Source organism: Dipteris shenzhenensis, chromosome 18 (genome assembly GCF_047967505.1).
Source record: "Dipteris shenzhenensis isolate YYH24624 ecotype China chromosome 18, Dip_SZ_1.0, whole genome shotgun sequence".
NCBI lineage: Eukaryota > Viridiplantae > Streptophyta > Polypodiopsida > Gleicheniales > Dipteridaceae > Dipteris > Dipteris shenzhenensis.
Genome location: NC_141613.1, coordinates 52,025,325 through 52,039,832, shown reverse-complemented (window position 1 = coordinate 52,039,832; position 14,508 = coordinate 52,025,325). Strand labels below are relative to the sequence as shown.

General features: G+C 50.3%; 1 protein-coding gene and 1 pseudogene across 1 annotated transcript in view; one reads left to right on the top strand and one right to left on the bottom strand.

Annotated features, from left to right (window-relative positions):
• The window catches only part of LOC147891398 (putative serine/threonine protein kinase IRE4), a 364,420-nt gene that overhangs the window by 101,112 nt on the left and 248,800 nt on the right, over window positions 1-14,508 (bottom strand). The window lies entirely within an intron of this gene.
• LOC147891399 (uncharacterized) lies at window positions 5,481-6,158 on the top strand (annotated as a pseudogene).

The window sequence follows — 14,508 nt, the reverse complement described above, 5'->3', positions numbered from 1 at the left end:
TCTCACGCCAGTGGCCTTTGGCCTCCGGTAACACTTCCGGAAGGATAGGAACCCCTCCCCCCCCCAAACAGTGGTCACCTGGGGGGGAGAGCAGCGGGGGGGGGGAGCATGGGGGAGGGAGGGGGGGGGGGGGAGGAGAAGGGGGCGGGGGGGTTGGCGGGGGAGAGGGAGGGCGGAGGAGAAGGGGGCAGCGGGGAGGGGGAGAGCAGCGGGGGGGAGAGGGAGGGCGGGGGAGGAGAAGGGGGCGGGGGGGCTGGCGGGGGAGAGGGAGGGCAGAAGAGAAGGGGGCAGCGGGGAGGGGGGCAGCGGGGGAGGGGAGAGGAGAAAGGGGCAGCGGGGAGGGGGGCAGCGGTGGGGGGCTGGCGAGGAGAGGGATGACGGGGGAGGGACGGGGGAGGAGCAGGGGGGCAGGGGGGCTGACCGGTGGGGGAGAGGTTGGGCGGGGAGGAGAGGTAGGGGGTAGCGGGGGGGAGAGGGAGGGCAGGGAGGAAGGGGAGAGGCAGGGTGAGGAGGAGGGAGAGGGGGCTGGCGAGAGGGGAGGGAGAGGAGGAGCAGCAAGGGCGGGAGAGGGGGGGGCAGCGAGGGAGAGGGAGAGGGGGCTGGATGAGAGAGGGAGAGAGGGGGGCAGTAACTCACGGGGAGGAGCAGCAGCTCAGGCCACACTTCCATGTGTTTAGGAGTGCATTTTGAAATTTAACGGTTGGATCTAGAGAAATTAATGCTGCAAGATTCGGGTAGAATTGGGAAAAATGGGTGAGATATGGAAGAAGGTTGAAGAAGATGATGAGGTGGCAGCCTAGGAGTCTAAAAGCTCAAGGAGGATACATGGTTCTGATACCACATGTTGGAACGTGGGAAAGAATAGATGCATTTTGGCAAGAGTCAGTGAGAACACATAAGATGTTGCAATGGGTGTTCTATTGATTTGAGAGAGAAGTCCCTCTTTTATAGAAATGGAGAGAGGGTGTCCTAATCAGTGGCACCTCTCCTACATCAATGGGAGGTAACTCCTAAATCATAGCAACTCCACAATCATAGGCACCACCCCATGTGGAGCCTTTGCATTACATCATCACTTGTATCATGGCCTATGGCACCAAGTGTGCCTCTTCTACACACACACACACACACACACATTTTTTTTTGGTGAAACCAAGAAAATTATATTATGAAACATTCATTTACATCACGGCAGTGCTCGAGAAAAGAGCCAATGCCCTATCCATCAGAAGCAGTAAAAGAAAAGCTGAATACAAGAAACATCCAAATCTTCCTCATATAAGGCATCATATAAAGACTACTGCAATGACACTCAGAAGAACTCATAAGGGTGCTGAAGGGGAGAATTCAGATATGCATGATTTCGCTGCAGCCAGAGGGTCCATAAGGCCCAATATCTGATCCATTGGAAGAAAAGAGAATACTGTGACAAAGAAGCTGATAGTTTGCCATACATCCAGAAAAACCTGAAGAACCTGTGTGCAGGAAATCTGAGAGATAAGAAATAGGAAATCTTGTCTAGAAGATCTCTGGAATATGAACAAAATCACAATAAATGCGGAATACTCTCAGGAGTATGGTGACATCTTGGAGAAAAAGGTGAGGCATCCTTCTTTGAGCCAATTTCACTCCCACTGGAAGAATACCAACAATGCATCTCCATAGAAAGAGTCTCTGCTTCAATGGCATTTTCAACTTCCATATTAATTGCAATTTTCCTTTCCACCAGGCTAATGACCTTATTCAGATGCCATAGAGAATTAGCATGATGAGCAATCCAAGGAGGAGGTAATATCAATCGATAAGCCTGTATAGAAGTCAATAAATGCAAAGGCCGAGAGGATATTCTTGGACTTGAAGACTGAAGGTTCCAATCTTGAAGCCTGTCTCTTACATTCAATGTTGGAATCAGAACCAAAGGGAGTAAGAGGTCAGCAATGATGTATCCCAAGATTGTATTGTCGACATGCTATCGGAAAAGAGAGAATATGTCCTTGCGTATCTACCACATCATCAATGAACTGGATGCCCAATTTCATAAGATTGTAAGCTCTGATTGGTTGTTGTACAGCAAGGGGAGAGGAAAACACAGCACTCCAATGAATGCTTTCCATTCTGAGTGAGGAAGCTATAGAAGCAGGATGGGGAGACCATTTGATGTGAGAGAGAACTTGCTTCCAATCCTGAATCAAGGAAGTAGAAAATGGACAACCAGGGATTTTCCCTTGAAATTTGCCAAGTACTACTTCCGATGGATCAACTAGCCAATGTCCATAAGCATTTGTGCGCATCTGACAACACAAAATTGCCAACATGATAGACCAAGGCTGCTCTTGTTGAAAAAATGCCTTGAGCATAGTGATCTTTCTTGCCAACATATGAGATTTGATGTTTATTATATTCAAACCACCATGCATTCTTGGTGAGCAAAGCAAGTCCATTTTGAGCAACCTTAAAGCTTTTTATGAAGCTTAGTTTTCCAAAAAATCTCCATGGCTTGAGACATAAAATAAGTGAGATCAGCAGCCAAAATTACGCTCCTGCGAACTCCCTCCCCTCCTCCGCTCCCGTCTACCCCCCCCTCGCGCTGCGCGGTCCTCCCCTCTACCTCCTCCCTCACTGCCGCTTCCGCACGGTCATCTGCCCCCTCTCCTCCCCCTCCGCCCATCGATCCGCTCCTTCCCCCCCTCGCCACACTCCGCTCACCCCCGCTTCCCTGCTCCATTCCTCCCCTCTCCGCCCGTCGCTTTTCCCCCGCTCCACTCCTCCTTTCCTCTCCGCTCCTCCCCTCTCCGCATTCAGCCCCCCCCACCCGCCCCCCCCCCTCGCGTGGCGCTACCAACCCCCCCGCCCCCGCCTGCCCCTCCCCGCTAAGGCGCTACGCTGCCCCCCCCCCCCCTTCCCTCCCCTCCTCACCTCTCCTCCCCACCCCCCCTCATGCGGCGCTGCCACACCTCCCCTTCCCCTTCCTTTTACCCCCTTGCACTGCGCTGCCCCCCCCCCCCCCCCCTGCCCTCTCTTTCTCCTCCTTCTTCCTCCGCCACCCCCCCTTCGTCACCACCTCTCTCCCCCCCCCACTTCCTCATACCTCTCCATCCCTCCCTCTTCCCTCCCCCGCCTTAATCCCCCATCCCCGCCTCTTTCGTTTCCTTCCCCTTCCCCCACCTCGGAGCATTCGCAGTTAGTCAGTGCGATATGGCGGCCACGTGCCCGGAACCGGTGGCCCAAACGGACCCCCCCCCTCATCAGCCTATCGTGTGACCTTGACAGAGCACTAGGTCTCCTTGGTGAAGCAGGCCGCCACGGACTTCTCCCAGACATCCGTTTATGGGAGAGTCATTGGCTACTCCCCTTCACGAGCAGACATCAGGGACTGGTTGCAGTCCACCCTCTACCTCGAGGACAGTCACATCGATGAGGTTGCACTCATGGGACGTGGCATCTTCTGGCTCAAGCTCTCCTCAGCACAAGCTATGAGCGATATGGTCAGGTGATCCCCTACTTTTGTGGGTGGGAAGATCATCCTCATGGTCCCATGGTATAGGGGTTTCAGTGTAGCGGACTTCGATGCCTGCTGTCGCATTCCTCGCCATCCAGTTATCCTTATCTTCCCAGGTCTCGCAACCGAGCTTCGCCCGATCATCAAGGACCCGGGGGCGCACTTTGGCTGGCCTATGTAGGACACCTACGTTGATGCGGCGGCAACCCAAGGGGTGCCACGTGTTAAAGTGGCAGTCCTCGATCCGAAGAGCATCCCCTCGGAGTTCGAGATTGAGACGGACACATGTGTGGTGACGCAGCGCATTCTGATCACTGGTCGCCCAAATTAGTGTCTGAGATGACATGGCTTCGGGCACCAGGCGCGCTCATGTCCTCGCTTCATGGGTATAGAACCTCAGAAGGCCCCCGTTCAGGCAACTCAGGATCCCCCCCACCAGTCAGCGACATCCCCCCCGAAGGGGAAGGCTGGACGGAGGTCAAAAGAAAACGGAAGGGAAACAAAGCAGGACCCAAAAAACCTGCCCATCTACAGCAAGAGCCCCCCCTTGTGGTCCCTACTCATCAGCAGCCCGGTAAGGGGAAGGAGAAGGGAAAGGAGAAGATCAGCTAGCCTCCCCCTCATCCTTCACCCCGCCCTCCTCCCCCTCCCCTCTCCTCCTCGATTCTCCGACCCCCACCCCCTCCAGGATCCACTCCATTTTCTTCCTCGAGCATGATCCAGAGGGAACCCCCCCCTCCGCCTGAGCCACCTGCAGCTCCGAAGCCAGCATAGATCTCACCCGTGCCTATCCCTCCTGGCCCGATGGAGGGGAGAGGCCCTTCCCCGCAGGTGGCCAGCACCCCTCTCTCTGGTTCAGACTCCTCATCTTCGTCCCCACGCCCAAGGGCTACTCCTAGAGCTCTTCCATTGGAGTTTTATCGAGCAGGACCTTGGGATTATTTGGATGCAGCAGGTATTGGCTCCATCCTTGCATGCCTAGACATCAGCATCTTCTTCCTCCGCAAGGGGGCGGAGGGTAAGGTGTCCGTCCTTGCCCCTCACGATGGTCCTAGCTATTCCTTCACTATCTCCAATGAAGGGAATGAGCAATGGATGAATGAAAATGTTTGGGAGACGATACGTGATTAGGCCCAGGAGCAGGTGCAAGACTGGATCGGTAGCAGAGCAGCGGAGCTTCTTCAACAGCAGTGGCAGAGGGTGACGTTCATCTGCGATGGTGCCACAACACCAAACATTTCTGACTCCTAGTCATTATTCGGCCACCTCTGGAGTGGGCCTACGTGGAAGGGCTCCGTCCGTGGAGGACCTCAGAGGTAGCGGGCTTCTACAGTATTTCCCTGGCAGAGGCGTCGAGCTGGTTAGAGAGAGCCTACCACCACGGGACGAAGGGCCTCTCCCCTCTGCTGAAGGTTTTAGAGGATGGGTCCGATGATCCGGCCTCTCCTTCGAAACCTTCACAGAAGCGCCTTCGTCTCCACACCGGACATCCTCCGACCACTTCGACATCGACCTCAAGCAGATAGCTGTTTGTGGCCCACCTTCCCTCCTCATGAGTTTACACATTATCTCTTGGAACGTCAATGGGTTCCACTCATCAGGAACTCGCGGCCCCAGGAAGATGGTGCTCAGACAGGAGCTCCAGCCAGCCTTGGTGGGAAGGGTAGATGTGCTCCTACTATAGGAACACAAGCTTTCGGCTTCTCGGACCAATAATTGTGGGAAGGTCCTCACAGGACGCTCCCACACCTATTGGGAACCTTCGATTGGCGAGCAGGGAAGGAGCGGGGGTGTTTGTACCTCCATCGATGCTTCTCTAGTTCAGCATGTGTGTGGTTTTGGCACTCTGATCCCAGGACGTGCGCTTTGGGTGGGCTTGCATATTGAGGGATCCCGTATCGGCATCCTCAATATCTATGCCCCGACCGATCTCAGACGGAGAGCCGCTTTTTGAAGGTCCTTGACAGACTTGTTGCCAGAGATGGACTCTTGGATTGTAGGAGGGGACTTCAACAGCCTTGAGACCCTAGAGGATCAGCAGGGACGGGGCCCAGAGTCCCTCGGTATAGCTCAAGCAGAGCAGACAGATTGGGATTCCTTCCTCTTCGCAGTGGGAGGTCGGGACAGCTGGAGGGAGCCTTCCTGTCGCAGATGGACAGGGAGTCTAGACTTCTCTTGGGGTTACAGGAGGGAGGGAGGTAGACTTCTGGAGCGGCTGGACAGTTTCTATGTCAGCGATTGGGCGCTTGACAGAGGAGGAGAGTCACGAGTGGTTCCAGGGACGATGCTCTCAGACCATGCCCCAGTCATCCTAGTCCTGGACTCAGCCTCTCACTCCTCACCTCCACGCTCATGCCAGATCCCAGACTCCATCTACGCTCATGCCAGATCCCAGACTCCAGAGCAGCGGTTCACAGCAGGATAGTGGACCTGTGGGAGCAGGATTGGGACCCCACAGCGGATATGGCAGCACAGGTAGCTCAGGCGCTTGCTGAGTCTAGCCTCATCTATCAGCTGGAGGCGATTCAGGTCAGGCAGCAGTGTTGGGCGAGGGAGAGGGGTCTCAGACGAGATCTCGCTTCGATTCAACACATGCAACAGTCTTCTCCAGGCTCTGAGGAGCTCAGATAGCAGGATGTTCGGGCCCGAGCCATGCTAGAGGAGATCACCCAGCGTCGCTAAGAGTTCTCATTTCATGCCTCCAAGTCCTTCTGGGCTAGGAAAGGCGACAGGATGTGCAGAGAGTTCTTCAAGACTCATGGACAGAGGTCAGCAGGGGAATAGTTCCATTCTCTTAGGGCGCAGGATGGTAGTGTCAGGACAGATCCAGACGAGGTCCGGGACTTGGCGACAGATTTCTACAGATCATTGTTCTAGCAAGAGCCCCCAGATCCTCGTGGCCGCCTATGCAGGGAGGAGGGGTGGAGATCTACACTGCGGCTCGTGCAGCCTAGCATGAGTGACGCCCTTCTCGCCCCTTTCACCGTGGCGGAGATGCAGGATGCAGTGAGCGCTATTGATGGGTAGAAATGCCCAGGTGAGGATGGCCTCTCCAGAGCTTTCTTCACCACCTTTTGGGAGCAGATCCACCGGCCCTTGCTCGCAGCCTTCCAGCATATCTTCTCCAGTGGGCAGATGCCAGAGAGCCTTGCGACAGGCTTGATTTGCCTCATCCCCAAAGGGGGGGACCGTCAGGAGATCAGACAGTGGCGCCCTATCACCCTCCTCCCGACCGCCTACAAAATCCTCGCCAAGATGATCAATAGCCGCATCCGCCCCCTGCTACACGACTTGATTCATGACACCCAGACTGGTTTTGTCCAAGATCGCAGCATTTTGGACAACATCTTCAATTTCTCAGAGGCGACGGAATGGGCCCAACACAATGGCCAACACCTTGCCATACTCCTTCTTGACTTTGAGAAGGCGTACGACAGGGTAGACTGGTCCTTCTTGGAAGGTACACTTTCTCGGTTCGGTTTCCCGGACGAGTGGATCAGAGGTATTGCTAGCCTTTACAGGTCGACCTCCAGTTGGGTTATCATCAGCAGCAGGATGGGGGAGAGATTCACACTCGAGCGCTCGGTGCGTCAAGGCTGTCCGCTAGCGCCCTACCTCTTCCTATTTTTTGCGGAGGCCATGACCCACTTCCTTTGAGCTCGTACCACTGGTCTTCGCGGGATGCGTCTCCCTATTCGAGACGATGCAGAACTTCTGGACTCCGAGTATGCAAACGACACAGCCCGATATGTGCAGGATGATGTCGAGTCAGTAGAGCGAGTGAGACTGTCCCTACAGATTTTTTGCCCTGCGGGTGGGGCGAAAATCAACTGGCATATGTCAGTTGGTTTTCTTACGGATCTGGGAGCCAGCTCATAGTGGGGTATTTTCCTGGGGTTTCGCTGGATCCCTAGAGGACAGACGACACGTTACTTGGGATTCCAGGTAGGCTTGGACATCACGCCGGCTCAGCAGTTCTTGCCGGTCCTAGCCTCCATACGACGGAAGCTTGCTTTCTGGAGCACGGATCGGCTTTCCTTGGCAGGCAGGGCCCTTGTGGTCAACCAGGTCCTTCTTGCCACTGCTTGGTATGTGGCCTCTTGCTAGTGTTTCTCGAGATCATGTGTAGCCCAGCTGAGGAGACTGGTGTGGAACTTCCTATGGTCTGGTTCAGATGGTTCCAGCACCACCAGAGCCAGGGTCGCCTGGCAAACAGTCATTCTCCCCCAGATAGAGGGCGGCCTCGGCATCATAGATCCAGAACTGCAGAGTCAGGCACTTCTTGGCAAGTTAGTCATCCGCGGTCTGACCCCAGGAGGGCAGACGTGAAAGCTCTTGGTACAGGATGGTCTCAGCGCGTGTACCCCCCAGAGAGGGGGTGTTTGGCAGCCTTCTATCTGATGGATCTTCACTTCTGCCCCTTTGACTCAGCCCCGTTCCCCCTTCCTCCGTAGCCTCGTCTCGGTCTAGAGGAAGTTGCGACACAGCCTCTCCCAGGTTCCCCTAGCTGCCGAGAGGAGATAGACAGACAACCCCTGATCTGGAGCAGCCAGGTGACAGATGATACAGGTCGCCAGCTTGGAGAGAGTTCCCATATCCCTTGGGCGCTCTGGGCGCGTGGGCCCCCGCACTCACTCCGGGTTTGGAGGGACGTCTATAGCCAGTTGAGCCCAGGCGAGCTGGCTGTAGTAGTAGGTACGGCACGTGGGATCCAGGCTCGACGAGCGGAGATTGATTCACTCCACGAGGCATTCCTTTGGTGGTTGCAGGCCTTTTCTCGAACTCCTCGGTACACTTCTTCTCCATCACCGATGATAGCCGCCTACAGAGCAGAGAGGCCGTGATCGACCCCCAGCTTCCCTGGCAGCGCCTTCGCATTGTAGGGCTGCAAGGGAAGACGTGGCATATAGACCCCCTGATTATGCAGGACCATGATTGGAGACTCTGGATATGGGAGGGCCGTTCCTTGACAGAGGTGGAGTGGGACCCAGGGGAGTGGCGCTGGCTGCCATTGGAGACCTCAGAGAACCCTACCCCCTTCTTCTCTTATAGTGCGCATATGGGTAGGCGTACTCTTGGGGCTCTCCAGCGCGGGCTACCCACACAGGCACATAGTTGGTATGCCCAGGGGATATCTTTGGTCTTTCTTCGCACTTTCTGGAAGACTCTTTGGGCTAGCTGGCGGCGGAGGAAGATCTCTTACTTCCTTTGGATGGTGGCACACAAGGGGCTACCCGTTGGCAGCTGGCTGAGGCAGATGGGGCAGGAGGGGCATTGCTAGATGTGTTTTCAGGAGGAGTCCCTGAAGCACTACCTTTGGAGCTGCTCGCATGCGCAAATAGTTTGGAAGGGATTCATGGGGATCTTAATCACTTGGGGAGCCGTTTGCTGGTGGAGCACTGAGATGGGACATCACTTGGCTTATGAGTTCTCTAGACAGGATCCCGTCTTTTTCATCACGCAGGCCACTTGGGCATACATGGACAGCTTCCCTTGGCATCTGACAGAGATAGATGCAGGAGCGATGTCTTGGCGCCCAGTTTGGGAGATCATAGGGAGCATTGCAGGCTGGCATATCTGGACTTCCAGATGCACGCAGGCTATAGGAGCTCAGGCTTCTTCTGCTACCCAGACCCTAGCAGACATTTGGAGCACGATCGTTCACACGCTCAAGGGTCAGTGGAATCAGATTCAGGGGGAGTCCCGGGCAGGGAAGGAAAAGAGACGGTGCTTCCTTCGCGACTGGGACCACTAGGAGTTGTTCTTCCAGCACTCTACTCAGAGTCTTCAGTGGCATTACGCCCCTCCACCGTGGCTGTTTGTCCACTCTCCGATGATTATGCCCTGAGAGGCTTGTATTTAGCATTTTGACTCCTCGGGCTGAATGCGTTTTGTGATTGCAGCCCGCTGGCCTTTAGGCCTTCTTGTACTCTCGCTTTCAAGTAATATAACTAGCACTACTTTTTGCGCAAAAAAAAAATAAAATAAGTGAGATCTCGAGATGACCAATGTAATAGAGGGAGGTAGAACTGGACATAAGCTAGAACAATGGACTGGACAATTCGAAGCTGTACATGCAGGGGCCAAGTGGAGATCTTCCAATATTCTAATTTGTCCTGAATTTTGTTTAACAACCATATGACTGCTAGTGGATGCACACATGCTTTTTTTTTGTGGTAAGAAATCTTTTATTGCTGTAAAATAATTACATTTATAGTTACTTCAAAAATGAAGTAGCTACTACTCAACTAAAGATCTCAGTATAAGCTGTATACACATCCTGATCAATCAAACGAGTCTGAAAACAATCGTAGAATGATTTTGCAGAGAGCGTTTGAAAAAAAGGAAGGATGAAAATAGTGGATCACCAAAGATTCTATGATTTCTGTCCATCCATAAAGTCCATAGGGTCCAATAGCGCACCCATACAAAAAATAAATCAAAACCCTCTCTCCGTGGATGAAAACCAAACCAGAAAAATCTGCCAAAAGTAACAGTAGGAAATCGCGCTTGAAGCCTCTATCGAATGAGAGCGATGAGATCAGAAGTATGTGGACAGTACCAAAAAATGTGAAGCATAGATTCAGTAGAATGCTAGCATCTGTGACAAACAGCTGGAGCAATATGTCTGTGTGCGAGTAACTGTCCGGATGGAAAAATGCCAAGGAGAACTCGCCATAGGAAAAGCTATTGCCGAAGAGGGACTTTGTAATGCCAAAGGAGACGCAGCCTTTTTCTCCACCACTTCATTGAGCGATCCATATGCCAAACAGCATTTGCTCTGTGAGAAATCCAAGGTGGAGATAATAACACTTTATACACAGATGACACTGTGATATGTGAGAGCTTCAAAGGACATGCGTATAAGGAAGGAGAGCGTAAAATCCAATCCTCAAGCCGATTCTGAAGTTCCAAATGAGGTACCGGCAAGTACGGTTGAAGCATTGCTGAAATCCTATGCCATAAAGGACGATAATGAGCTCCCAAGCCATATTTGCGAGCAGCCATAGAAAAAGATAAAATTGTGCCATCATCCTGAAGTACATCCACCACAGATGAAATGCCTTTGAAGGAGAGAAAATAAGAACGTCTGGGTTCTTGTATGGCCAAAGGAGGGTGGAATACTTTAGACCAAAAAATATTCTCAACCCTCAAAGAGTTGCCCGACAGAGAATCCCTGCCATGCCATTCCAAGTGGGATAAGATGTGTTTCCAATCAAGATGCAGACGAGAGACAAAAGGGCAGCCTCTGATCTTGCCTTGGATAGAGCTATCTTGATATAGCCAAGTGATGAGTTGCTGCATTTTTGTGCCAAATCCCAATGCCTGCATAGTCGATGAAATAAAATCCCACTGAACAGTATCAAAGGCTTTGGCAATATCAACTTGCAATAACAAAACATCCTGCTGTGTGTATTTGGCATATTCAATTCCAACGTAGGCATTAGCAATGTTATCTGTGATATGTCTACGCGGGACAAAGCCAAATTGAGCAGGATGCAACCCATCATGTAAAAACCCCTTTAGCCAATCAACAATCATTTTGGTAGTGACTTTGTAAATTACGGGCATAAGAGTGATAGGTCTCCAGTCTGCCAAAGACTCACAAATTTGTTTTTTGGGAAGGAGTTTAACAACACCTCTCTTCCATGTGTCCGGCATTTTTTGATTTTGCCATGCAGCATTCACCATATATAGCAATGTATGCTTCAAAATAGGCCAATATTCTAGAAAAAACTCAACTGTTAAACCATCCCATCCTGGAGATTTCCATCTGCCACATGATTTGATCGCATCTGACAGTTCCCTCTCAGTAAAGGGTTCCTCCAATTCCAAAGCTTGAGTAGGGGAAATGATAGGAGAAACATGTTGCAACAGTAAATTTCGTGCAAGCAAAATCTGTTGCGAGGGAGGAGCTACAGAGCCAAATTGCTGAGAGAAATGATGCACACAAACAAAAGCAAGCTGTGACCGTGAAGTAGTCCATGATCCATCAGGCATAAGCACTCTGCAAATTTCTGTTTTTTTTTTTTTTCCATGAAAAAGACTTCTATTAAGTAAGAACAAAAACCCGCGAGAGCAAGCTCAAAGCGGAATACATCATGAAATCATGAGGATAATAAAAAACCCCCTCAGAGTGAGGTGGAAAGAAACCAAGGCTGAGGCTGAAAGTGCCATCTCAACCCTGTAGTAGACTCAGAGAAGAAAGGAGAATCCTTCCATTCCCTGAAGAAAGAAGCCCTCCTAGCTGAGGCTGCACGGGAGTCCCCCTGCATACCCGTCCATACGCGGCCATCAGAGTGTGTACGATGTCTGTCCAGATACTAGCCAATGTGTGCGAGGGATGAACCTGAGTACCCTCCATAGCCTCTGTGCATCTGGATCTCCAGATATGCCAGGCTGCTATGCTCGCTATAATCTCCCAAGAAGTATCCACAGAGGCATGTACAGCTGTAAAAGGACGGTGTGGAACCACATCCAACGAGCAGAGCTCAACCCGATGCTCAACCCGATGACGTCGAACCGAAATGGCCCGGGAGGAGTCAAGTCCCTCATAGAAAACCTGAGGTCCTGTAAGAGAAAGCCAAGCCACCGAGCCCCAAGTCATAAAGAGTGGGGAATGGGCAAAGTGACTGAAGATCCTGGCTATCCCCATCCAAATCAATCTTGCCTGTCTGCAATCCCATAAGCAATGCTGAATAGACTCCGAAGCAGAAAGGCAACGAGGGCAAGTAGGGTCGGCTCCGAATCTGGACCTCCAAAGGTTCACTGCAATCCCTCCATGAATAGAAAGCCAAAAGAAGATAGTGATCTTTCTATTCCTGTGGGATTTCCAGAGCCTCCTCCAGAAGTACCTCTGCTGATCCGCAGTAATACCAAAAGTCTCCCAATGAGGAGCAAATTTCTGTTTTGATTCTCCTCTGATGTAAACTTTTGAAAAATTCTTTGGAAGAGCAACCTTTATCTGTAAAGGCTCTTTGTCTTGCTCTAGTCTCCCATTTGGCCAGTTTCTTGTGATCATTTAGTTTAAGACAATGTCTGGCCTGGCATAGTGTTGTTTGCTCATGCATGGACAACGAACGATGATGGCTGAGTTCAGTGAGGTCTTGACAAGTGGATTTGGCCTCAGCAATGGTTTCCCTCAGAGTCTTCATGTAAGACTTGCCATAATCTCTAATCACAACTTGCATTTTGAAAATAAAAGAATCCCAGGCACCATCAACATGAATATGGCTGCTAGAGGATAGACAATGAGATGCTTCAGTAACCATTGCCTTGAAATCAGCATGTTGCAAATAGCTATTGTTTATGATTAGATGTCTCCTTTGTGGCAATCTATCATCTGGCATATTATGAAAGGATAACCGCAACCATAGAGGTGCATGGTCTGAATGCACAAAGGCATAGTCAATCCACATTTGGCATGTAAAATCCCCATTTTGTTGGGGAGCTACACTATACCATCGATCCAGACGTGCCTGATAAGAGGAAAAAGCATTATGTTGAAAAGTGTAGCCCGGTGACAAAGGCTGCAATTCCTTCCAAAGGTCAACCAAATCCAGATGCAATAGTAATTGAGACCATGCATGCCTTTCAGGAGATAACATATGGTCATGTCTAGAGGTGTTGTCTCCCTGTTGTGGAGCATTATTGAAATCCCCACATATGTAGGCATGATATCTCCACGGATATTGTTGCATGGCATCCCAAATTGCAGTTCTTTCTCTAGAGGACTGAGGTGCATAAACAGAAGCAAATTCAAACACCTCTCGTCTAATAATGCATTGGAGAACAAGCCATCTACCTTTGTTGTCATTTAAAGCAATAACTGGTTGAAGCTCATGTTTGATCAGAAGGACTACCCCTGAGAAAGAGTGCTCCCTAGCATAGAAAATATCATATCCACAGTAGTGTCCTGTTTTGCCTGCATAGACATGTTGGTTGTGTTCTTGTAATGCCACTATGTCAGGCTGAAATCTATTGATGTACAGCCACACAGATTTCCATTTCCTACTGTCACACATGCCCTGGACATTGAGTGTAAAACATTTGATGTGAGCAGTCATATGTACAGATATTTATAGTAATATAACAACTATGTACAGCAGCAAAATTTAGAGGCAGTCGATAGAGCGAGCGAGGAAAAGCGAGCGGGCCCAAAAAAGCGAGCGAGCTTTTCCACAATTTCCTTATCGAGGTATTCAACATAGCTTTGTGGAAACCACTATTTGGGAAAATTGTCGAAAATAAAACTTATGTCACTATGTGTAACTATACCAATATTGCGAATTATAGTCTACCTTAACTTCCAATTGGAGCCATACTCACATTATGCAACAATAGTATGTGGTTTGAAAGAAACCGAATTTCCACTCCAAAGCGGATTCCATTACTAATACAACAATTCTTTTGCATTTGAAATGGGTCTTATTATCAAACTCCTTCAATAATCAAAACAAATGCGTTGCTTGATATGTTGAACTTAGTAACATAAACATCACTTCACCCATATGTGGGGAAAAAAAACTTTCTGTAGACTTCATAGCATGGGATTGCATCAACACTTATGACATTCAAAATGGTTCTTCTTATTAAAAGTGTTATCAACCATGAAAGAAAATGTTTAAAAATAGTTCACCCATATGTTGAAAAACCCAAGTGTCATTTATGACATTCAAAATTGTTCTTGCAACCATCCTGTAGTTCCTAGAGATTTTGCCCATACTTCCAACCCCTTCCCTTCAACCACTAAGAGGTATCTAATAGTTTTATAGAACACTTGAGATATCATCACCTCCTAATACAAAACCATTATTACTATTTGTAGAACACTTGAGATATCATCACCTCTTAATACAAGACCATTCTTACTATTTGTAGAACACTTGAGATATCATCACTCCTTCCCTTCAGCCACTAAGAGGTACCTAATACTTTTGTAGAACACTTGAACCATTCTTACTATTTGTAGAACACTTGAGATATCATCACCTTTTAATACAAAACCA